Source organism: Sus scrofa, chromosome 6, assembly GCF_054392235.1.
Source record: "Sus scrofa isolate SSC_HxYL_T2T_F1_AM1 chromosome 6, Sscrofa_HxYL_maternal_Yorkshire_Landrace_v2.0, whole genome shotgun sequence".
Taxonomy (NCBI): Eukaryota; Metazoa; Chordata; class Mammalia; order Artiodactyla; family Suidae; genus Sus; species Sus scrofa.
In genome coordinates, this window is record NC_139388.1 from 128,765,970 (window position 1) to 128,790,277 (window position 24,308).

General features: G+C 36.3%; 1 long non-coding RNA gene across 2 annotated transcripts; it reads left to right on the forward strand.

The window, feature by feature from the left end:
• The first annotated feature begins 3,442 nt into the window (after positions 1 to 3,442).
• On the forward strand, positions 3,443 to 10,683 carry LOC106508560 (uncharacterized). Of its 2 annotated transcripts, XR_014808657.1 has the most exons (3): positions 3,443 to 3,628; positions 3,982 to 4,231; positions 7,651 to 10,683. It is a non-coding gene; the product is annotated as an uncharacterized LOC106508560 (long non-coding RNA). The 2 variants fall into 2 exon arrangements; XR_002345103.2 differs by lacking the exon at positions 3,443 to 3,628 and having other exon boundaries at positions 3,773 to 4,231.
• Positions 10,684 to 24,308: the final 13,625 nt, after the last annotated feature.

A 24,308-nucleotide genomic window follows, 5' to 3' on the forward strand; every position in this document is an offset into this window, starting at 1 on the left:
AAACAAGTGAACAAATTCAACAGAAACAACAACAAAAAGGAATAACAAAAATTACTGCCTCAATTATGAAAAGGTCAGTGACTATATTATATGTATGTACATATAATATATAATTTATTTATCTTTAGATTTTAGTTTCCAATTCTGCAAGTCTTTATTATATTATTTGCTGGACAAGTTAGGAGGTATGAAAAACTTGTGACTCAAAGCTCATATTTTCAATGAATTTGGAAATTTAATGTGGAATAAGACTTACATGAAGAAAACAAATATAAAATAGTTCCATATTAAAACAATAACCCTAGACATAGGCTCTGTGAGTTCAGAGAGTGGAAGAATCATCATGAGCCTACTAGTGGGAGAATTTTTATATAAAGGCAAAGTATAAAGTTTACATTGAAAGATCAGGTGAGATTTGGTTAATTAGATGATAGGACAAGGAGGATGACATTTCTGAAGAATTATTTTTCATAACAGTGTAATCAAAATGGTTGCTTGAAAGTATAGGAATGTGTGAATGCTAGATGAGAAAACTGTTCATCCTGAGTTTAAGATAACATTTTGTTTAAAATATTGGCATTCCTTAGGAAATATGAGAATATTTCTTCATAGCTCAAATGAAGATGACAGCCTTTCCCTGTCTAATATGGAGATGACAAATTCATGCTGAACACATAACAAAATTTGATGCTTTCTTAAGGCAATGCTATATTTTAGGAAAATATATGTTTAAAAAAACTAACTTGATGAAATTTGCAAGCATCTTAACAGTACCACCCAAACTAGAGAAGTTTTATTAATACAGATTTTTAGGTACCATGATCCTTCTCATTCTCACCCAATCCAGCTGCAATGACTAAAATGTTGATTGTGGTCTTAGCTAAAATGAAAGATACAAAGGCCCAACATCCGCCTGTTTAATACAAATGCATCTTAGCAGGTCCATCTTCAGTGATGCCTTTCACAAAGAAAGCCTCCAACATTGGCCACTTCCAATCTCAATCACTGGCAGAGGCTTAATTAAGAATCTCATCCATTACAGGCACCTAAAGTGAGAACATTGTGTACAAGTCTCTCTTGATGTTGAAACTGGGAGAGTTGCTCTAGATTTTACTACCTCTATTAAAAATAGGATAGATTTCAGCATTTATTTGTAGATTCCAATATTCTCCGACTTCCTGCATTGAGGGTCACTGCCTTTCTAGTTGTTCATAGCAAAAGAGCCTTCATGATACCCCCTCCAAATTGGTAGTTATCTTAACAATGATAAGAGCTTGAGGAAATGGAAAACCCCCCTGTATGAGTAAACGAGCAAGGAAAATTTGCTACTTTTCCATTTTCATTCATACTTTTATTAGGTAATTTGACCTAAATAGACAACAATCTGCTTTACTGTTAAAATAAAAACAACCTGAGGGGGTATAGCTCAGTGGTGGAGCACATGCTTAGCCTGCAGGAGGCTCTGAGTTCAATTCTCAGCACCTCCATTCATCTGTTAATTTCTGGGAGTTCCCACTGTGGTGCAATGGGATTGTGGTGGCTTGGGTGTGCTGTATTGCAGGCACGGCACTGATCCATGGGCCAGGCACAATGAGTTAAGGATCTGGGAATGCCATAGGAACTGATCCCTGGCTGGGAACTCCATGTGCCATGGGTTGGCCAAAAAGGAAAAAAAAAAAAAGAAAAGAAAAGAAAAGAAAAGAAAAAACAGAGCAAGTCATTATGTATAAACACACACATAGGCACACTCTCTCAGACAAGATTCTATCTTAAGAGTGCCATTTCTCATTTCAGCTTTTGTATGTATTTCTATGAAAATGTTACCACCATTGTAATTGCAAAAAATGCAGTCACTAGCACCTCAGTGAGTATATTATCTTCCAAAAGAAGCAATTTTATTCAGTGAAAATGCACAAAGATCTGGGAGGGGGGGACACTTTGGAATCTGTAGACTCTAAAGTAGGAAAAGACCCTGGTGGTGAATTAGAGGTGGATATGTAATTTATGTGGGAGTCTGGAGAACTACACTCTCATCCTGGCTTTAAATGACAGAGCCAATTTAGTCACACTAGCTAATTTTGTTGAGTCTCACTTTCTCTAACTGCCACACAAAACGATTGAACAAGATGACCTCTAATTTCCATTCTAAAATTTTATTTATATAGTTATAATTGCAAATTTGCCAAGAATCTGTCCTTCCCTAGTGAACAATTGCTAATAGATATAACAGGATAGATTAACGACTGGTTCCATCTAATAGTTTTTTTAAAAATCCTTATAGAGTCAGCCAAATTAAGTAGCCCTACACTATTAATATTGATCTTTCTTTTTTCACTAGAGCCTTGTCTTAGAATGCCATGATGGTCCTCAAATTCCGACTTCTTCTATGCATATTTTGTGTAATTCTTTCCTCTTGAAGAAGGGAAGAACCTGGTCATATGACAAAATAGCTATTCCCCTGATTAGGGATTGTTTTAGGAGACTCTCTGCTGGCCAGTTATAGATGTTGGAGATGTCAAAGAGACTTCTGGCCTGGAGGAATGCAAGCATCCATGTTGGGAATTACCTATGGAGGCCATGTAACATGGAACCATGGGGGACCTCTAGTCACTAAGAGGAATCTCCAGGTAGCTAATAGCTAGCGGGAAAACAGGGACCTCAATCACACCCCCACAAGGAAATGAATGTTCTAATATATAGTGAGCCTGGAAGAGGAGCACAGGCCTTGGGTAAAAACCACAGCCCCAGATGACAACATGATGTCCATGTAGTAAGACCTTCCACAAAGGATCCAGCTAGACTATATCAAGACTTGGGACCCATGGAAATTAAAAAAATACATTTATGTTATTTTCTGCTGCTAAATGTGTAGTAATTGGTTATATAGTGATAGAAAATCCATACCAAGCCCTTTTACTAGCACTTATTTCTGAAGATTAGGTTTACATAAGCCAAAGTGAATGTCTGATAAGACAAGATGCTGGGAAATATCCACCAAAGTGTCTGACAGAGTTAAGACAAAAGGAATCTATGTGAAAGCAGACAATGGGAAAGTGGTTTGACTTTGTGGTCTATTGTGACCCTATCTAAGACTTGGGCATGCAAACCAGTGCTCACTTTCACTCCTATCTAGTCCCTGTGCACACACACTTGGGCATTAGCATGAGTGCCCGTTGTATGTTTGTATTCGTTCGGTAATACAAACTAAATATCTGATTCATATCAGATATTTTAGGACTAGTTGTTAAATCTCCTATAATGGATATAACCATGTAAGTCTGCCATTGGGGAAATTTTCTCCTGACCTCAGCTGGTGATCAGCTTATGCCCTGAAGCATAAGAATTGATAGGCCCTATAATTTTATCCAAGCTAATGTAACAGCAGCTGCTGTCCTTGGTGCTTGCAATCTGATTAAACTCCCAAATTTAAAGGGATTGCCTTCTGTAACCTGAATTCTGTCATAGGGGTTAAAATCTGACAATAACTTCTCTTATTTTTCCTCTACTATTATGGGGTATTTCTTCAATAACACATGGAGCATCTCAGACCATCCCATATTCCTCTGGCACTTTATTAGAATGTGGAATTCTGTAATCCTGCTCAAAATGGGATTGCATGCTTTCTAATGTAAGAAAGGAAAGAGAGAGCGAACCCAACTCAGCTCTAAAACTGCAATTGTTTGCCTACCTCCAGGGACACATCTCACAGATTGCCATGAAAATAAATTGGAAAGTTTACAATTCCAAATCATTGCCTACCATGTATTACTTCACAGACAAAAACAAACACTACCACCACCATCATCACCATCAAGAATATACGAAAACATATCCAAGAACTTTTCTCCCTTCATCAGGGAAAATGCATTACAATTAGATTAGACTATAACCATTCAGAGTGTGTGTTTGTTTTCTGCTGCTTTAAAAATGATTTATTATTTATTACTATTTTTTTCAAGATTATCTTCTTTATTCCTTCAGGAAAGGAGCAGTTTGGCTCTCTGTGTCATTACCAAAGCAGAACGAAAGCCTTCAACTGCGGACTGCTGCAATTTCCACCACAACAGTCAACCCAGCAATTAGAACCGTTTGTTACAGTGACAGCAAAGAGAACCATTTTCAAGCAACAAGGCAGAAGAGCAGGAGCTGAAGGAAGAGCATTTTTATTCGAAGAGGACTGACGCCACACAGCAGCTAATCCTGGAATAGCAGGCAGTTTTGGGAACTGAGGGTACGTAAATTTTTCAACTTTGGGGAAAGGTCTGATCTTGCTTTCTTTGAGAACAAAATTAGATCTTAAATGTTGGTGTTTGGGAAGAGACAAAGGATTTTAATTTAGTCCACTTTCTAAATTAACTTATTTTAATATTAGAAATGAAAATCAAATACTGACATTTCCATTGTTCATTCCAGATTTGAGATAGTTGTTCAGCATTCAGAAAATATCTCACAATAGAAACTTTGCCAAAGGAGCCATATTTATTTTACAACAAAGATATTTGAAATATAACTTCAACATCTTAAATCTGTTGCCAATTAGACATTTTCTCTGATTTTCATACATTTAGATTGTTTAAAATTTCATCTATAGCTTAAGAGAAAATGCTGTGTTTGATCTCTGATTTTTTTCCCTTCCTTCTTTCTTCTTCTTTTTCTTTTAAATATACTCTTTTTACCATTGGATTTGGTTCTCTATTCCAGTGATGACAAACTGCATAATTCTGGGACCTGTCAATTTCTCTTGGATTTTTATTTCTTCCTGTGTCTAATAAAGCAATAATACAACCTGCTTACCTCAAAGAAACCGTCTGAGAATTAAGGAAACAATATTTGATCTCCTCAGAAGCAGATACTTCCCTCTTCTTTGTTCAAGAGCTACTTTTATACAGGGATTCAATAAATAGCCAAATAAAGATTGTTCTTAGACATCAAATAGGCATCTTGCTAGATGTTTTGGAGGCAAATATTGGAATATATCAACTTCTTATCCTGAAATGAAAAGAGCCAGGTTATACAAACACATCTATGAATTCCTGTCTTTTTCTGAGAGGAGGTGGTTTGCCAAGGAGGTTTCAATTACTGTTTACCAGTCTGCCTTTCCAGAAGCAGGTATTGTTTATGCAGAAAAAAATAAATTCTTGGTAGTTTTTCTCTTTTGCTTTGTTTTAGGGAGGAGGAGGCTTTTCCCCCCTTTGTATTTGTTTTGCAGCAGTTCAACTACTGCTTTGGCACCGAGGCAGCTTCTGCCAGAGTCAGAGGTGAGGTCACGCTTGACTGAAGAAATCTAAGATCAATTTGTTGTCTCATACTTCAACATTAAATGCAGCTTGAAATATAATTGTAAGTCCGTGCACTCTCTGCTTTAAGGAAGTGTTCCAGCATCTTGGAACGGGGAATGTCGTTATCTGTGATCAACCAAGACGTGTACCCTAAACCAAGGCTAACTAGAATTTTCAGGCTGAGAGAGAGAAAGAGAGAGAGCATGAAAGGAGCAGGAGGAGAGCAGAGAAAGAGAAGGAAAGGCAAAAATTATAGAGGTCGTAGTGGTCAAAACACTATGTGCCTTGAAAAATACTTGGTTTTTGTAAAAAACTGTTTTAAGTTTATTTTACCCTTTTTCTCTTTAAAATTCCTCCCACAAAGATTTGGAATTTCAGACACTTACCTAATTAAACTTTTTTTTTTTTTTGTCATCTCTAAGTAGGATTTAGCATAACAAACAGAATTATAGAGTGTGAGTCAAAGCTCTTGTGGCAGATCACATGCTCCCACAAGCCACATCAAGCCAAGTAAGGTTTCATAAATATCAGTCTCTCTACTCTGGCCATCCATGGGAGAACCACATTGGTCCTGGGCTTCAGCCATGAGTCGGCCATTGTCTAGATGTACATCTTCATTGAGTAGACTGAAATACAATTCCAGAGAGGTTGAGGACTTTTTCTAAGATCGCTGATTTCATGTAAAATTGGAATTAATGTCCATGCCTCCTACCCTCCAGTTTAGAGACATCACTTTTCTTTTTTCTTTCTTTCTTTCTTCTTTTTTTTTTTTTTTTTTGTTTTTCCTTTTTAGGCGGCACTCATGGCATATGGAATTTCCAAGGCTAGGGGTCAAATCAGAGTTGTAGCTGTCGGCCTTCTCCACAGCCACAGCAACACAAGATCTGAGCTGCATCTTCGACCTGCACCATAGCTCGTGGCAACACCAGATCCTTAACCCACTGAGCAAGGCCAGGGATCAAACCTGCATCCTCATGGATGCTAGTCAGATTCGTTAACCATGACCCATGATGGGAATTCCAAGACATCACTTTTCTGATCCTCATCAGACCATTGCTACAGTGGGAGCTGATGTTGAGAGGCCAACTTTCTAACCCTACAGGCTGCTCACTGCCCAGTGCAATCACCACCTCATCATTGCAACAATCTCCTTCCACAATGATACATACAAACTTGCATGTACACACACACATCCATGCAGTCACATGTACACACTCAGGTGCACTCATATACATGCACAGAGACACACATCTCACCCAAGTACACACCCAGTCATGCTTATATACACATACTCACATGCAGACATACACACTCTGGTATACAGGCACACTCCTCTCTTATTGGTCAGCATACAACAAAGTTTCTTGGAACTGAAAAACTTATATCCGTCCTTAAAAATCTGATTCTGGAGGGTCCCTCTTCTCTGACCATTCCCCCAGAGATGAACCATGCCCACCCCCTATTACAATTCACGAGACTCTTCTGGTGCATGCACTATACTCCACTATTTTTGTACATTTCCTTTTCTTGAAGGAACAGTGTCGATTATAACTGCCTTCTGGAAAGAACCATATTTTGCTTTCTTTTGTTTCGCCATAACCTACCAGAGAGCTTGTCATAATAAGTGTTTCCTGAATGGAAATAAATTGCTGATACTGTAGTTACAAGCAGTAGAGAAAGAGGTTTCCTAGGGGAGGAGGCAGTACATGTTACTTTGCTGCTCAAGCATTTTCTCCTCACCTTGCATTGATTTGTAACTTTGTACCAAATTACTATGATTCATTCATTCACTTAAGGAAAGTTTCAACATACTGTGTGAAAGACAATGTGCTGAGTACACAGAAAGTAACAAATCTGGGTGTCAAACATCCCATCTTCAAAGAAGGTACCATCCAGTTTGGGTTGAGGGTGGGGGCAGAAGTGTACAGAAATCCATGAACACTGCCATCGTGAGAAAGTACTAAGTAAAAAGAAAATACCATGGGAATTCAGAGAAAAGGAAAGAGTAATCTGAGAAAGCTCTACACTAGTCTCTAATCTCTATTCCTGTCTCTTGCCAGCTCTGACACTTGGGTCTTTGGATCTTACAGGATAGGCAGCTCCCTAGATGCCAAGCCATAGAGAGCCCTTCACTTACATGAGATTAAGATTATCTGTCCTCTACCACTGGGTCCTGCTATATGCAATCTCACTTCAATCCTGGGGTCATTTTACATTGCAGATTACAGATCAGGTTCAAATAAGTGCACAAACTGACTCTCATGAAATATTCCAAGAAAAAGCAATGCTAAAAGAAGGACCGAAATGCCCAAAATACTGGAAAACCCAAGGAGCAAAAACTATTTTCTTTTTTTGTTTTGTTTTGTTTTAGATGGATTCAATATTGAAAGTCTGGGACAAAAAGAGGAAAATGCAGTGAAGAAATGAAAATCATGTCTTTGACAGTAAGGCATAGAAAAGATGGATGGAGCCATAGAGGAAAAAAAAGAACAAGGAAAAGTTTTAGAGACTTTTCCCCCACTTACCCCCTGTCTTCAGGGCCTAACAGGGTACTGGAGCCTGGGTTTGTCTTGTTTTGTAACACAGGGATGAAGATTTTCTCTCACCTTCATTCTCTCTACAGGACACTTGGCCTCCTTGAAGACATGGATGACTGCAGTTTAGACAAAGAAAAACAGGTTTATATGTGTGTCAGACATATGAGAAAGATATGCTCATTTCTTCTCCAAGTTCTTCTACCATCTCCTATCCCTTCCCACATACCCAGGCCAACTGCTATTGCCTGATCTATGATACGATGGATGGCAGCTTAGTATTCAAGTTTCAGGAAAGGATGCCCATTGAAGAAACAAAGGAGACGGAGCAGAGTAGCCTGAAAACACTAAGAAAGGAAAATGCCTGACAGCAAATATGCCAGGGAGCAGGGCTTGGTAAAGGGGAAAAGACAGAACTTAAGAAGCACAGGCTACTCTTCGCATATTTATTGTAAAGGATTCAGAGATGAGAAAGAACTGCCTTATGGGAGATCAATCTTCTTTGTACCCTGAGAGTCAACCCCCCCTTTCCTCCTCCAAATTATTCTCCCTACAATGTCCTTTTGTCTGCTCACATTTTCCAATGACCAGAATTCTTTCTTCAGAGATACTCATGCTACTAAACCCAGAATGATGGCTCTTTTCTTTCTTTTTATATTATTATGACTCTATTCTTTCCTTGGTGCCTATGCTTATGTACACACACACACACACACACACACACACACACACGCCTTGTGGTTTGACAACACAAGATTTAGAAAATAATTATTGGTTGTTTTGGGGTCTTCTAAGCATTTTCACCAAAAAAGTTCATGAAAATATCACACAAATCCAACAAGCTGGGCACTGTGATTACTGTCACTGTTTCACATATAAGGAAACTGTGTCATGGAAGAGAGATAAGTTAATCAATAATAACATGCTAACTAGTAAGTGAAAGTGTTTTAATTGTTTGGTTTTTTTTTTGTTTTTGTTTTTTTGTTTTGTTTTGTTTTATTTTGTTTTGTCTTTTTAGGGCTGGTTCTGTGGCATAGGGAAGTTCCCAGGCCAGGCTAACTGAAGCTGCAGGTGTCATCCTAGGCTGTAGCCCTAGCAATGCCAGGTTCGAGCTGTTCCTGCAATCTACACTGCAGATAATGGCAATTCTGGATCCTTTAACCCACTGAGCAAGGCCAGTGATTGAACCCACATATTCATGGATATACTAGTCTGGTTCATAATGTGCTGAGCCCCAATAGGAATTCCTTAATTCAGTCCTTTAACAGTACATCTTATTTGTTCTAACGCATAAGTTTGCTATCATTACCTTACCTAATTTCCAAGGCCTAGTTCAAATCTATTTTTCTGCATAATGCCTTTTTCTGAATACATGAGTCTATGGTTATCTTCCTTCAAGTCTGTTAAAATAAAAATAATAGAGGAATTCCCTGGTGGCTCAGCAGGTGAAGGATCTGGCATTTTCACTGCTGTGGTCTGTCTTTGATCCGTGGCCCAAGAATTTTTGCATGCTACTGGCATGGACAACAAATAATAGTAATAGAAGTTATATATGCTGGTAGCGTTTTGCAGTATGTAGCATGGTGATGTATAAACACAAATGTTATAAACTCTTATTTAAATATGCTTACTGCATTTTTACCATATACAAGATACTTTTCCAAGGAACCACAGTTATTTTCTAGTTAATCCAAATAAAGGTTTTCATTTCATTAATTATATCATAAGCTCTGTAAGACATTAGCATCTTTTGTATTTTCTCTTTGTTCCCATATTGTCTAACACATCCTTATCCCTGTAGAGCCTAGATGCATAGTATGTGTTCAATTAAATCCAACAAGATTCATAAGAAGTAAAATAGGTTCTTAGTTTCTGTAGTCATCTCTTGCTGTTTTCACGATTATTTCAGAGCATTTCTACTTCTGAAATGCTTAAAAAATACAGAACATTTCTGACTCCAAGAATTTGCCAGACCTCTTTTGTACCATCATTTAAGGGCAGCCAAGAAAGCCTGTTTTGACACATAAATTGTAGTTCTAGGGTTTTTTGTTTGTTTTTTTTTCAGCTGTTAATGTTTCATGTTGAGCCAAAATATGAACAAGTTCCCACCAGCCATATTGTAGTACATTATGAAATTGAGAATTACATTAACAAGATAATCTAATAACTTTTTGTGAGACAGGAAAAATGTGCACCATCATTTTCTAAGAAGCAAGGAGAAAATGACATCCTTTTGGGCAGCAGCTGATACAGAGGAAATAATTCAGCCCAAGAGAGAATTGGGCTTCTTAATGTGGCAGACATCATGCTTCCAGCCATTCTGCTAGTCCTTCAGCAGTATATGACATAATCTGGGAGACTTGATTTCTAGTTATCACTATGGCACCTCTCTGCAGCATGAAAATGAAGTTACTAATTGGAAGTAAGTACAAAATCTCCCTGGAAGAGCTTGCCTTTGACCTAAGATGACAGCTTTAAATGTTTGTACTTAATAAGATGGACCAGTTTTAAGGTCTCTCTCTCTTGATGTGAGGAGTTGCCGAGAGTAAGCTATCTACAACTTTATAAAAGGAAAAAAAGTAATCCCTCAAGCAATCTACTTTAGCATTTCTTAAGTCTTAAAAATGTCCAGAGTTTCTGAAAAAGTAGGAATCATCTCCAAACTCTTCCCCCAAAACCTTACCCAAGTCACTAAAGAGAAGATAGAGTGGAAAATATATCTATCAATGCTGACTTTGCCTCCTGGCATGTGCCATGTGATGGACCTGAATCAAAGAAAAAAGAATGTATACATGTATGTGTAACTGGGTCACCATGCTGGACAGTATAAAAAAAATTGTATTGGGGAAATAACAATTAAAAAAAAGAAAGATGAAAGGGAAGACAAACAGCCATTGTTGAATGAGTGGGATTTAGTACTGAAAAGTAGGGGGCATGGGCTGATGGTCTGTGTAGATGATGGGAGAAATAAATCTATTGGGGAATTCTTCCTTTCCATATTCTCTTCTATCTTTTCTATGCCTGTGTTGATTAATAACATTTGAAACTTAGTGAGGGGCAAGCTATGAGAAAGCCTGGGACTAAAAAGGCAATGCAGTTTTTTTAAAACTTGGCCATTCACTATAGCACTTTTCAGAGCTAGCTAGAACTCCTCACTCCCCTCACACAGATTAGGAAAAATACATTTATTTATTTATTTTTTAATCAGAAATTAAGCATATTCTGGAGCAGTCAGATGGCTGAGAATAACATTTATATTAGGAAAGTAGAGATATTTATAAATAGCAACTGCTTTGTTCTTAAAAAAAAAAAACAATTGAAAACTGGGATAATAAAAGAATAGACACATGGCAAAGGCAGCAGCTGACTTGAAAGAACACCAGCACATAATCACAGTGCAGATTCTGAAAAGCAAACTGAGCAGTCACAATCAGAATTGAAATGATAGAAAACCAAGTCAATCATGTGGAGCATGGGCTTAAGGACATTCAAATTATGGAATAAATGAACAAAAAAGATGAAATAAAGGAAGAAAGAAATAAATAACATATGTCAGTGGAGATCATCTTGTAAAAATCTCTGCTCCTGAAGAAGAAAATAAAAATAATAAAAAAATACTGTAGAACTAATATATTTAACTGACAGAGGACTTGCTTCTGTAGATGGAAAGTCTTCGACATAAGCAAGGTAAAAATAAATCATATCTAAACAAGTGCTAGTGAAATAATAAATATAAAGAACAAAGATAACATTTTACATGTATCTTCATAGAATAAAATATCATATATGCACAATGGGGAAATTGGTGATAATTCTGATATAAACCAGTCTTTTATTTTCTCAATAAAGATGTTAAAAAAAATGGGACCACCTTGAAAACAGTTATGAGTTCTAATAATAAAAATAATTTATTAACTTACTTGCTCAGGCAAATTTAAATTCACAAAATTTAAAAGTGGTAGTTGGAAATTATGCGTTTTCCTTTGTCTTATATCATAAAACAATTTAGCACAGAGAACTATATCCAGTCTCTTGAGATAGATAATGATGGAAGATATATAAGAAAAAGAGAGTATATATATATATATATGTATATGTATGACTGGGTCACTTTGCTATAGAGCAGAAATTGGCACAACATTGAAAATCAACAATAATAAAAACAATTTTGTTCAAACTCTTAACATGCTGATTGATTAACATGTCAATCTCTTCATCATTTCCAGAGATACTTTAGGCTCATTTAACATACTAGTTTGCCAAGTTTCAGCTTGCTTTTGACTTCAGATGAACAATTGTCTATGGTTCAGTCTAAAATTTTTACCAAGCCCAGGAGCCTTCACGTACGCTTGATGAGTTATGGCTCTTTTGAATGGGTGTCAAAAAACAATCAATAGGAATTTTATATACGGCTACATGTTTTCATTTTCATTATATTAGGATAGAGTAAAAATCCTAAAGATATATATAGTCTACAGTGAAATTCTGTGACCTAAGTATATATTTTTTTAAATGGTTTGTTTACAATGCAACCCAACATTCGCCACCATGAGGTAGTATCCTCGGAAATAATGAAGATATTTCAATTAAAGTCTTTGGCTTCAGGTCTTGTTGGGTGAATTTTGTGAACCTGCAAAACCAGCACTGATTGAAGCAATTTCAAGCTAACATGTCTACACAACAGAATTCTTTGTTTCTTACAAAAAAGATGTTGAAAGGATTCAGTAAATCAACTCTCCCTGTGCTGAGGCTGGTTGACAATTCGCTTTTGCATAATGAGCAACCAGGTTCTAACTGAAGAGAGTTAAGGTTCTCAAATTCTATATCCAGCCAAGAAGAGGTGATCCATAGGTGAAGCTCAAAAGACCACCTCGACTGTAAAAGAACTTGAGAAAAGTAACATCCTCATTTATTTGATAAATTCAGATTATAAATATTATATTTTTGGAAATATTTACTTTTATATAAGAATAAATAATAGACCTTAATCAAAAACAGAAGTTTGAACCTGGGAGAAGAAATTGTGGACATTTAACTTTGTTAATTTATTCATAAAAGCTAATATGGCAAAAAGATTAAAAGCCTAGTTTAATCAATTTCAATACTTCCTAATTCTGTGAGTCTATATTGATTACTAACATCTCTGTGAGTGGGTCTCCTCATTTTTAACACTGGCTACTTCTTTAATCTGTCTCATGTGATTGTTCTGAAGATGATACATGTTCATACACGTGAAGTATTGACAGCAGGGTCGTGTCACTGTAAGCCATTAATAATAGGTAACTATCATTATTTTTACCACTTAATTACTAGGAAATCACAGACAATATTTCATTATCCAAGATGATAATTTAAGAAATACTAGCTTGATGGTGTGGTTTGGTGTAATTTTTATTTAAAATATTTTTTTCACCTATATTTTGTTTTATTTCTTCCTGAAATGATTATGTATTACTTGCATAATTTTAACTATATAATAATTAAAATAAATGACAATAACTATGAAATTCATTTTAAAAAGCAATTGAAATTTGTCATAATTCAGTTTGTGATAGAACAATAAATGAATAATTCTCATCCTACTACTTATCTAGTAACTACCTAGTAACTGTCTACTCTGGTAAGGTTGCATAAATGTCCTGAGTTCCAGATTATTGCATACCAAGAATTTAAGAAAAAAAAATCCTTCCCGTCAAAAGACATATCAGATAGAATACAATTTATTTAATAAACTATGCAGATACCCACAGATTAAAATGTTACAGATTTTATATTTTTATTTGCCCACTAGTCTTAATCAGGTAGGGATTGATCAGGTAGGGATTAATGTAATAGATGGTGCAGGGTACATACAAACTCTAAATAGAAATGACATTCAGTGATTAGGATATGTAAAATTAACTGAGTTACTTCAGTGTTCATATTGATAATAACTAGTGTGAAAAACAAGGTGAACAATCAAAAAGTCAATGAAATTTTATAAGTTTAATAGAAATGCCAAAATTTGAAGGTCATATATGAGTATTCCTCCAAGTCTATGAGTAGAATTCCAAACATCAGGTGGACTTAAGTATTATGTGTTAAAGTTCCAAACTAGATCAAAAACCTATTAGAGAATTTATTTCCTTGTTCTCAACTGAAGAAGCATTTGATAAAGATTAGCTTTTATTGATGGTGATGACAGTGACCTTGATAATGTCAAAAGAGCTGCTGTCACTGCACCTTCATCACACCATGGTCCTTGTTACTAGGAAAAAGGGAATATGAGCAGATAAGGGACAGGAAATGATCTTGGAGAAGACCTACAGGTAACCTTAAAGATTAGCAAAGCTGCATTTTGATAAATTCAGTGGGTAGAATAATAATGCTGCATTACCAAACATACACAGGAGTCAAAATGAATAGATTGAAAGATAGTTTCTCCCCCCAGCTGTGCAGGGATCATCGGATCATTATTTGAAATGCTTATCCTCTGCAAAAATGGTTTGTATTGAAATTATTTTTTTAAGGGCATCATTTCTCTTAGAAAAACTTCATTACTAATTTGCCAATTGAATATCCCATAAGATGTTGAAAAGCTTTAGTGAATATAGAGTGAGTATTTTGATTTAAAAACATGTGTATCCCCTGTTGCGCAATAATAATAGGGATGAATAACATCTACTTTAGGTTTTCAAATGTAATTTATGGTGATAAGACTTTTAGATGGGGACAGATGAGCTGATGGATGATATACATATAGTTGAAACTCAGGTAATGATTGTGACATGTTTTGCATTAGGTTATGACAATCTGAAAACAATAAAAGCAATTTTTAAAAAAAAAAACTTCTGTAAAACAGAGTGAATTGATAAACTCTGTTAAAACGAGTGCTTGGATTCTCGTATTATATGTTTTAAGTTCTGATTTGGGAGAAACGGAACATTATCAAGTCAATTCTTCAGTGGGAAGAGGGTGAGGTGCTTTGGGGAAAATTTTAGGATTTGACATTGAATTACCCATATGTCATCTCTATAAAGAGCAATGATGACAGAAAAACATGAAAAAGGCAGAGAAGTTAACTCCTGGTTTATCCACTGACGCATTTCTATTATTCCTTCAACTGAAAAGATACTTCAGCACAATTCTTCAGTGATATTCTCTGCTAATACTCTTAATTTATTTCTCTGTGTAAACTTTCTTTACCACAACCATTATTAACCATTACATACTTACGTGCATGATAATGTATATTTTTGTATGCTTCCTCCACATGTCTGTGGGAAATAACTGTGGTGGTTATCCTATCCTCTGCCTCCACCTTATCAATAGGATAGAGACTAATCTCATGAAATATTCTGTGGTAGTTAGCCAATACCTCAGAGCAGGGTATGAGGTTTCCTGCTATGGAAGAGGATCATGTCACACCTAAGAAGTCCTGCCCCTGAAATGCAGCCCCCCCCCCCAAAAAAAAAGATGGAAAGAAAGAAAAGAAACTGACTCAGCTAGGTATAATTCTTTCTAGATGGCAACTAGGTAACCCAGGGCAGTGTTCACAATGTATACTTACCTAAGGTATGCTTCAGCCTGCGCTTGTTCCAGGTAATTCAGTCTGGTGGAGAACACATTGGAACTGAAATGGAGAATTCAATCATAAGAAGGGCTAGAGAGGCTTATAATTAGACCAGGGGTCCCATATTCCAAGTAAAGTTTACAACCTGGCTTCAGCTTTAGCAATAGTTTAGACAAGGAATCAGATGGAATGTGAAAATGGAAGTTCGTGGTGGAAGTTGCATGATATACCCTGGAAAAGCTGTGTGTGGAGAAACACGGGTTGGAAAAAAACTCGTATTTATTAAAACTCCTCTCTCATATGAGGATTTAAGGGGCTAATGATATCACTGAATTCGCTTCTGTCCCAGATTAAGTCTAGTTAGCCAGGTTGTCTCTAACATGGGAGGAACTGTCCCACACCATCACCTTCCAGGGTCTAAGCAACATTCCCTTCCCACATTGACATTGCTGGAGTCATTTAAGAAAATATTCCATACAGTTTTCCTGTCTTCCAATGATTCTGCAGTCACTGGCTCAGAATTGGGCATAGTCATTGTCCTCCTCCCACAAATATTATCCTTGAAATGTGGAAAGAAATGAGACCATTGTCCCCTGGACTGTAGATCTTTGGTAAAGTATAATGTTTTGGAAAAGTTAGATATCAAAATGTTATTTTCCTTGAAATAACTGCCACTACAATAATTTATAAATGTCAATGATGAATAAGATAGTAGTTCAACTTCATTATCTATGCAGTAAGTTTGTGGGAGTGGTCTAGAAATCTAACTTCCTTTTTGACAGTTACAGTGGAAACATAAATTCTGAGTTCCAAACACGTGACTTCAAAAGAGTCTTACAGAAGTATCCATGTTTAGGTCCCTGAAACTTTTATTGATGTTAGTTTTCTGGGTTGCATTAGGCTTAATATGATAGTCTTCATAATGGTTCATTAAAGAACTAAAACAAAGGAAGAACACCTCTGCTGCCTCACATTTGTTTTTCCAATTATCTCCCCCTACAAGTCCTGTTAGTTGTCTGAAAAAAAGCAAAAGTTCAAGGGCACATGATGCCAACGACTATCACTTCCACGCACTCTTCCCTTAGAGACAGTGAAAGCGGGCTCGCCTCTCTCACTCTTAAACCCAGGAGACTCAAAGAAAAGGGAAAGTAAGGCATCAAATCTGAGGTCTTTTATTCAACCCTATGACCTGCGATAACGTAAAGAAATTCATTTTCTGTTTAGTGAGACCTCATTTCCTAAAAGATAAGCCTAATATATAATGAAATGTCCTCTATCCCCCTAGGGCATAGGAACCCCAAACTTGAGAGTATTACTGCTGCCTTTCTTAGTATATGCTCTTTGGAAAGTCTCTTAACATTTCTCTGCCTGGCTTTGCCCTTCTGCAAATTAATCTTGTAATACCCATTTCAAAAGAGTGATAGGGAGCTTTTGACATGTGTAACAAGGACTTTGAGATCCTCAGATGAAAGAAGCCTCGGATGTACAAAAGCATTATCCTTGTTGGATGTGCATTTTCTCCTATGGTCTAACTGAGGGGAGGGATTAGGGGAGATTAATTGTGCATATGATCTGTCTAATCGGTTAAGGAGAGCTCAGAATGCTCATGACCTTCAAGAACACCAAATAAAACAATATGTGCCAAGGCAGTTCCCTGAGTCTAGCTTGTTGTTTCAGCAGAGGAGAAAAGTTAAACTAGGAGAGGAATGCAAGCACTTGAGTTTTGAGACAGTATGACTGAGAAGTAGTATAAAGGCAGAAATGTATGCAGATTATGTAAATAAATACAGCGCAAAAATTGGGCTTTGAAACAAAGACTTTTAAATCCCACTTTTCTCCTTATAATAGTATGTTTTGTGATGTAAAGAAAAGTAAGAGTTCTGAGTTCACTGCTCAAAAAAAAAAAAAAAATGGATTAAGGAGAGAATCCTCTTGCTTTAATATCCTCAACTTTCTGATTTCCTCAGTTATACATAAGATGCAATAACAGTGCTCAGTTCCTCCAGTCAATTGAGAAGTAAGTATAACCCAAATAAAAAGAATATCCCTTGGAGAGAAAGCCATGATTATTGTTATAAAAGTCAATAAAGTTAGAAACTATTAATCACAAGGACTTTGAGTTGCATTGTGCATACTGTCTTTCAGTTTTACAAGCTCTTTTTAAGTCCATCAACCAGACCTAAGGAGGAAGATCTTGTGCTTTCTTTGACTTGTTGAATATTGCAAATGCAATTGCCTTCATCTACCATCTAATAGCATAATTGACTTTTTTCTTTCAGAGGATTTATTTAATTTTTTTGTTTTTATTTTCAAACAATTAAAGATGCAGAGGGAGTGGCAAAGATATAATATTATAGCAAGCTCCTTTACCCAGCTTCCTCCATTGGGTACATCTTACACTACTAAGTAGTACAAATCAGAACCAAGAAGCATATTGTCACTATCTATGTCTGTATAGTTCTACTCCAATTTACCACGTGATCATGGAAACACCACAGCAATCAGAATATGGTTCTATCGCCACAAAGACCTCCCTGATGCCACTTTTACCAGGGAGCATATGCATAAACTATACCCTTTAACTTTGTTATACTAAAGTTAAACCATATCCATGTCATATATTTTATATGACACATAAAATTGTACATACAGCTTGAGAGTTAAAAAATGCTTTTACATACTATATATAATCCTTCCAAGATGTGGAAAAACAGAAAACTTCAGTTTATGAGTAAATTTTGTATAATTACAAAACTGAGATACAGAAGCTGAACTATTAGTTCAGATGCCAATGTCCTTGCCATTATCTCATGCTGTTTCTCAATTGTGGGGTAACAGTGCAATAGAATTTTCTGGGAAAATGGAAATTAACTAGGGACAATCACCAAGGCTTTTTTGCTTCCAAATTGTTCTCGTGTAATGGAGTAAGGGACAATCACTGTTTCTGAAACTAAAGAGAGCCAAAAGCAAATCCTTCTCTTCCCCCTCATTACCAGATTTATGGAGACCTAATCATGTGGTGAAGCTCTAAAGAGATAATGAAAATGGAAGCCTGTTCATAAGCTTTTACCTATAAATAAAAATATAGGGTTATTATCATAATTATGATATTAACTAGATTATAAAATGGATATAACCATACTACTGACTCTATAGAGATGCTGTGAGGATTAACATAGATAATACACATAAAATTCTTATCACACTCCCTGACTCATTGTAAACTCTGAAGATAAGTTGTTTCAGCATCATTAATGTCAGTACAGCATCACCAGCAGCTTCTTTGTTTTACTCAAGGATTTCTCAGATTTAAAGTGTAAGAACAGAGACTTCGGACATTATTTTTAAAAGCTTATTCTGGATCAGTGGTAGTATTTTTGGAATATGAGAAATAGTGATGTCACATTATTGACTAAACTCAGACATGCAGAAAAACTAGAGCCCTACAGGAAAAAAAAAAAAAAAAAAAAGACTAAAACTGAGGTAGTAAGTCCCAGAAGAAAGTCCATAGGATATAACTTGATCTGATTTATGGATTAACTACACTTTTCCCAGCTAGCAGATACCCTCATTGAGTATTATTTCATTTATCAGCATAAAGTCAAGATGATGGTTTTAGAGATAAGGAATTCTGACTGTACTTCATCTGACTGGACGTTTTAGCAGTTCTCATCTAGCTTTATCTGTATGTCTAGGGGATGGAAGAGATTTCTAGTACAGCTGTGTGCCATGGCATCTCCCTTGCACCTCATATACACCAGGAGCAGAGGTTGCCCCTCTGTGGGGTTGGACTGTGCCTAGGCACTGCCATGGTTTTCTGTTCAGTATGAGCTGATTATTATTGTCACTGCAGTCTTCCAGCTGGAAAACCTCTTCTCTACTCTATGCCTGCAGTCCCACTATTAATGTTTTATTTATCTGTGTTAAGTGTTGCCCTCTCCCCACTGTCTTCATTAGAATGCAAATTATACTGAAACAAATATCACCCTAAACAAGTGTGAATACATTTATCAGATCAATTTCCTTTTACAAGAGAAAACAGGCAAAAGAGAGGCTTTAGTGCCTAGGAGAGGAGGAAGACATGGAATTGGGGTCAAGGGTTTTAAAGGAGGGTTTACTTAACCTTAATGCCAGAACAAAGATTGTTTTAAAAAGTTGGCACAGTATTCCTAAGCTACTGTGTCTGCTGCTCAGTTTTTGTTTTTTACACCTCTGGGCACCATGGTCTTATTTTATTCCCTAACGCTACAGATCCATTTCAGAGTCCAATGAATAAATGTCACACTCTTTGCTTTCTGGTTATGGAACAGACTCCAGTGCCCTCTGAAGATACAACAATCAGTTAGCTCCCAGCATTTATAGGAATGAAGTATGTATTAATGAATATTAAATAATAAGATAAATTGGCAAATACTGGACTATTTTGATTCGTGAAAGCTATAATGTTTTATATATACATGTATATGTTTATATTTTAAGGTACGTGAATCAGAATACATAAGATCACTTGCAATTTATCTTGATTCTTAATATTTATTAATGCATAATGCTAATAAATTTTAGTGCATACACTTGTAAATTTTTAATATAGATATGTACTGAGGGTGACTAAAATGAGTAAATATTAGAAATAAAAAGAGCAAAATGATAAATGAAAGTACTTCTACACACTAGCTAAGGTTTGTTTTGCCAATGTGACAACTTTGCGGTGTCGAAGTAGTATTTAAAGTCTTTTATCTTTCCATTCCTGTCCTGTTTTTCTGTTGAAGTCATGGAAATCACCATTTTTCTAATAGGGGAGCAGAGACTGAGACTTTGACATTGTTGGGGCAGCTCTCTAAAGTTTTGCACTTTGGTTTATATCAAAATGAACAGAAGGCAAAGCATGTGGTGATCCCAGGCCCATTCCTATACTTCTGCATCTTTTTTACCCTCTCCTCACTCTTCCGATGGTCTTGCACTGAACCCAAGTCTTATAAAGAGTCTGAAGATGTTATTGCCACTAAGGAAACAGATAATGGAGAGAAAGACCAAGGACATTTATGTTTCATTCAGGTGCAAAGAGGACCTCAGGTAGACTTTTAACCCAACTGGATTTTGAGTATTAATTTGGAGGAGTAGGTCTCTCTGAAGCAGGAGACAAAGTGAACGGCTCAGGATGAGAAATGCCACATCGAGGCATCAGTGTGAGAAATAAATGATGATCTCCACCACACATTGTAAGCAGAATTTGGTAAATTCACATCTGACAGCTCAACACTGTACATGAAGATCAGCTAGTTTTAAAAAGTTGGCACAGTCTGGTGTTTAAGTGTTTTAAAACAATTAAACACTTAAAATTCCCGTTGTGGCTCAACAGGTTATGAACCCAACTAGTATCTATGAGGATGCATATTCAATCCCTGGCCTGGCTCAGTGTGTTAAGGATCTGGTGTTGCAGTGAGCTGCGGTGTAGGTCGCAGACACAGCTCAGATCCTGCAGACACAGCTCATATCTTGCATTCTGTGGCTGTGGTATAGGCGGGCAGCTCCAGCTTCACTTTGACCCCTAGCCTGGGAACTTCCATATGCCACGTGTACAGCCCTAAAAATAAAAAATAAACAAAAACCGCAAGTTTAGATCTCCCTCCTGGAAATTAAATAAGTTTAGTGCCTTGGGAGAAGTTCAGAAATCTCAATTCTACTGATCATTATGTGGTCCTTCACCATAGGCTCTGAGGTGGACTCTGTCCTGCTGCTTTCCTTTGTATTAGTCAGTGGCAGAGAAGCCAACACACATTTGTGCTGAATAAAGGATGTGCTAAATGAATAGGAAGCCAACACACATTTGTGCTGAATAAAGGATGTGCTAAATGAATAGGAAGCCAACACACATTTGTGCTGAATAAAGGATGTGCTAAATGGGTACTGATAGATACCTTTTAGATTGCCTATTATGAGTCAGGTTCATTGCAAAGCCCTTTAATAAACATGAGATCATTTCATCCTCCCAATGCTAATATCACCTCTGTTTCCTATCATTCTTGTTAGAGATGGGAAAATATGCATTTAGAGAGGGTAAGTTATTGAATGAGTATGTGAACTCAGGTACATTCATTCTTGATCTGTTTTTAGATTTTTGGGTAAGTAGACGGATGAATAGATATCAGAGTTGAAATCAAGGTGAGAATTATAAGATAAGCAAAAAGATTAAACCATTTGGGCTTAAATTTTAAAATCACATGTGTGTGGAACTCTTATGTACAGGTAGATACATTTATGATTGAACATTATCTTGATAATTTCATGCTATATATAGGTATAATGCATACCTGATTATATCAACATACAACTTATTAAACAACTTAGCATTCATTATATATTGACTTTGTGCCAACTATTTCACTAGACATGTAATATAGAATGGTGAACATCCAAACCTGGTGCCCACATTCATGTTACCACAATAATAATAACAAACACAATGGCATCAACAATGATACGCACGCCCCATTATAGATCCAAAAGCGCTTTAACAGACACTGTTGCTTGTGATCTTCATGGCAACCAGATAGAGAGAAGGTCATTATCGTCCTTGTTTTACATGGAAAGGAAATGAAGACTCTTGACCAACACTTAAGATGTAAGTAAGCCATAGAACTGAATAGTACTTAAGATTTTTAAATGTTTATCTTAATGATCATTATGAAGCCACCAAACATTTCTATAGCAATACCTGCAGCATTTGTGTTGATCAAGAGGAAGATATATGAAAGGACAAATAAACCATATTTAACTGATTCATTAATCATAGTTTTCTTTGAATGATTAATTGACTTTGGATCCAAAATTCTAAATTATTCTATAAGATTGATAGAAGATGAGACTTTGATGGCTATCTAAGATGAGCAAACCATGTATATAATTGCAAATTTCAGCTCTGATCTCTTCGCATAGAAAAATCATAATTGGAGAAAGGGCATATTTTTTGTAAGCAATGTATGATTTATTTACCTAATGTATTTTTAAAAATCAAAGATTATCTCTTTATGTTATAGATATTGGCCAGAATACACACACATGCACAGATATAAGACAAGACACATAACCACACATAGGTGTACATATATATACACATGATCTTAAAATGAAGGATAGAGCCTATAGTTTGTATAACTCTCAAACCTTCTCATTCCTTTGCAGACTGGAATCCCCTAGAAGGTAACAAAAGAGTGGTTGTGTAGTTATTTTCAATTGGAACATATGGCTCAGCATTACTTAGAGTGACATTGTATTAGCTCTTAACTAGCTTCTCCTGTCCAGCCAGCCAGCCATTCTTGACTTCACCATGGTCGTAAGGATATAATTCCTCCTTAATGATTAATTTCTCTCATTTCTAGCATGTCAATGGCCTTACCTCAGACTTCTGCTTCACATCTTCACTGAAACACAAGCTTCCTTAACTAAAAGACCAATCGGAAGATTGTGGCTAATAATAGACTGCCCATTCCACTCGCATTTTAATGTCTGACAACTAGAACAGGTTGATAAGTGTTATTATCAAGTCTTAGACTTGGAATCATCCTTAAAATGGCATTTAGTCAACACCCTTCCTCCAAAAATGGCTGCAGAAAAGCCACCTCTATGACTAACCATTTACTCATAGTTGATTTTATTTTATTTTTTGTCTTTTTGTCTTTGCTAAGGCTGCACCCTCAGCATATGGAGGTTCCCAGGATAGGGGTCTAATTGGAGGTGTAGCCGCCGGCCTACACCAGAGCCACAGCAATGATGGATGCAAGCTGTGTCTATGACCTACACCACAGCTCCCAGCAACACTGAATCCTTAACCCACTGAGCGAGGCCAGGTATCAAACCCTCAACCTCATGGCTTCTAGTTGGATTGGTTAACCACTGAGGCATGACAGGAAACCCCCGCCTTTTTTTTTTTATTCACAGTTGATTTTAAAATGCTTCTATGTTCTAGCTAGTCACCCTTGTTTTCCTTTTGCCAGAAACCAAAGAGAAAAGAAGAAACAAGGTTATGCAAGTGTGAGTGACTGTGATACTTAAGTGTTTCCTTTCTGCAGAAGGCATATGAGTGAATATCAATTCTCCAGGAACAGAATTCTGAGTTTGGAGAGCTGAATGAGGAATATTACCAAATGTTTTCCCTTCAATTGATAGATGAACAAAGAAAGGTAGGAAGAGAGGCATAGTCTCATAGACAATTAATTTTAACCTCTAATTTTGAAGTTTCATAGGAAGGAATCTACATATATGAATACGCATATCTTAAAATGTTAAGACTTTTATTTTAAACAATAATCATAAGCAATAAAATATGTTGAGATATAATTTGTTATAAGGGTGATAATATCAGAGTAGGCTGAGTTTGAGTCAATGTTAACTTTTCAGATATCTCATATACTTGCCTTAGAAGTAATGATAGAAAACAAATCAGTCACATGCATGTAATAACACGTTAGTCTTTCATTGTTCATAGCTGTCCACATAGCTTCTTATGTGGTGGTAGTGGGAGAGGAGGATTGGGGTTCCTTTCTGTTATCTTGAAGTACGGAAGTGGGAAGTTTGAGGTTAGTAGATGTAAACAATTACATTTAGAATGGATGGACCATGGAATCCTACTGTATACCACAGGGAACAATATCTAACCTCTCAGGATAGAATATGATGGAAGATAATATGAGAAAAAAATTATATATATGTATGACTGGGTCACTTTGCTATATAGTAGAAATTGGCACAACATTGTAACAACTACACAATAAAAAAGATATTAAAAAAGAAATCAGATTAAAAGTGTGAAGTCAACAAGGAAGGATTTATAGGTCATGGTTATAAATAAAAAGTTTCCCGTTTAAGCATCCATTATCTTTACCAAAGGTCTCCACTGATAGCAGATCAAATTGTCCTGAAACAGAAATTCTTAGATTCATTAAA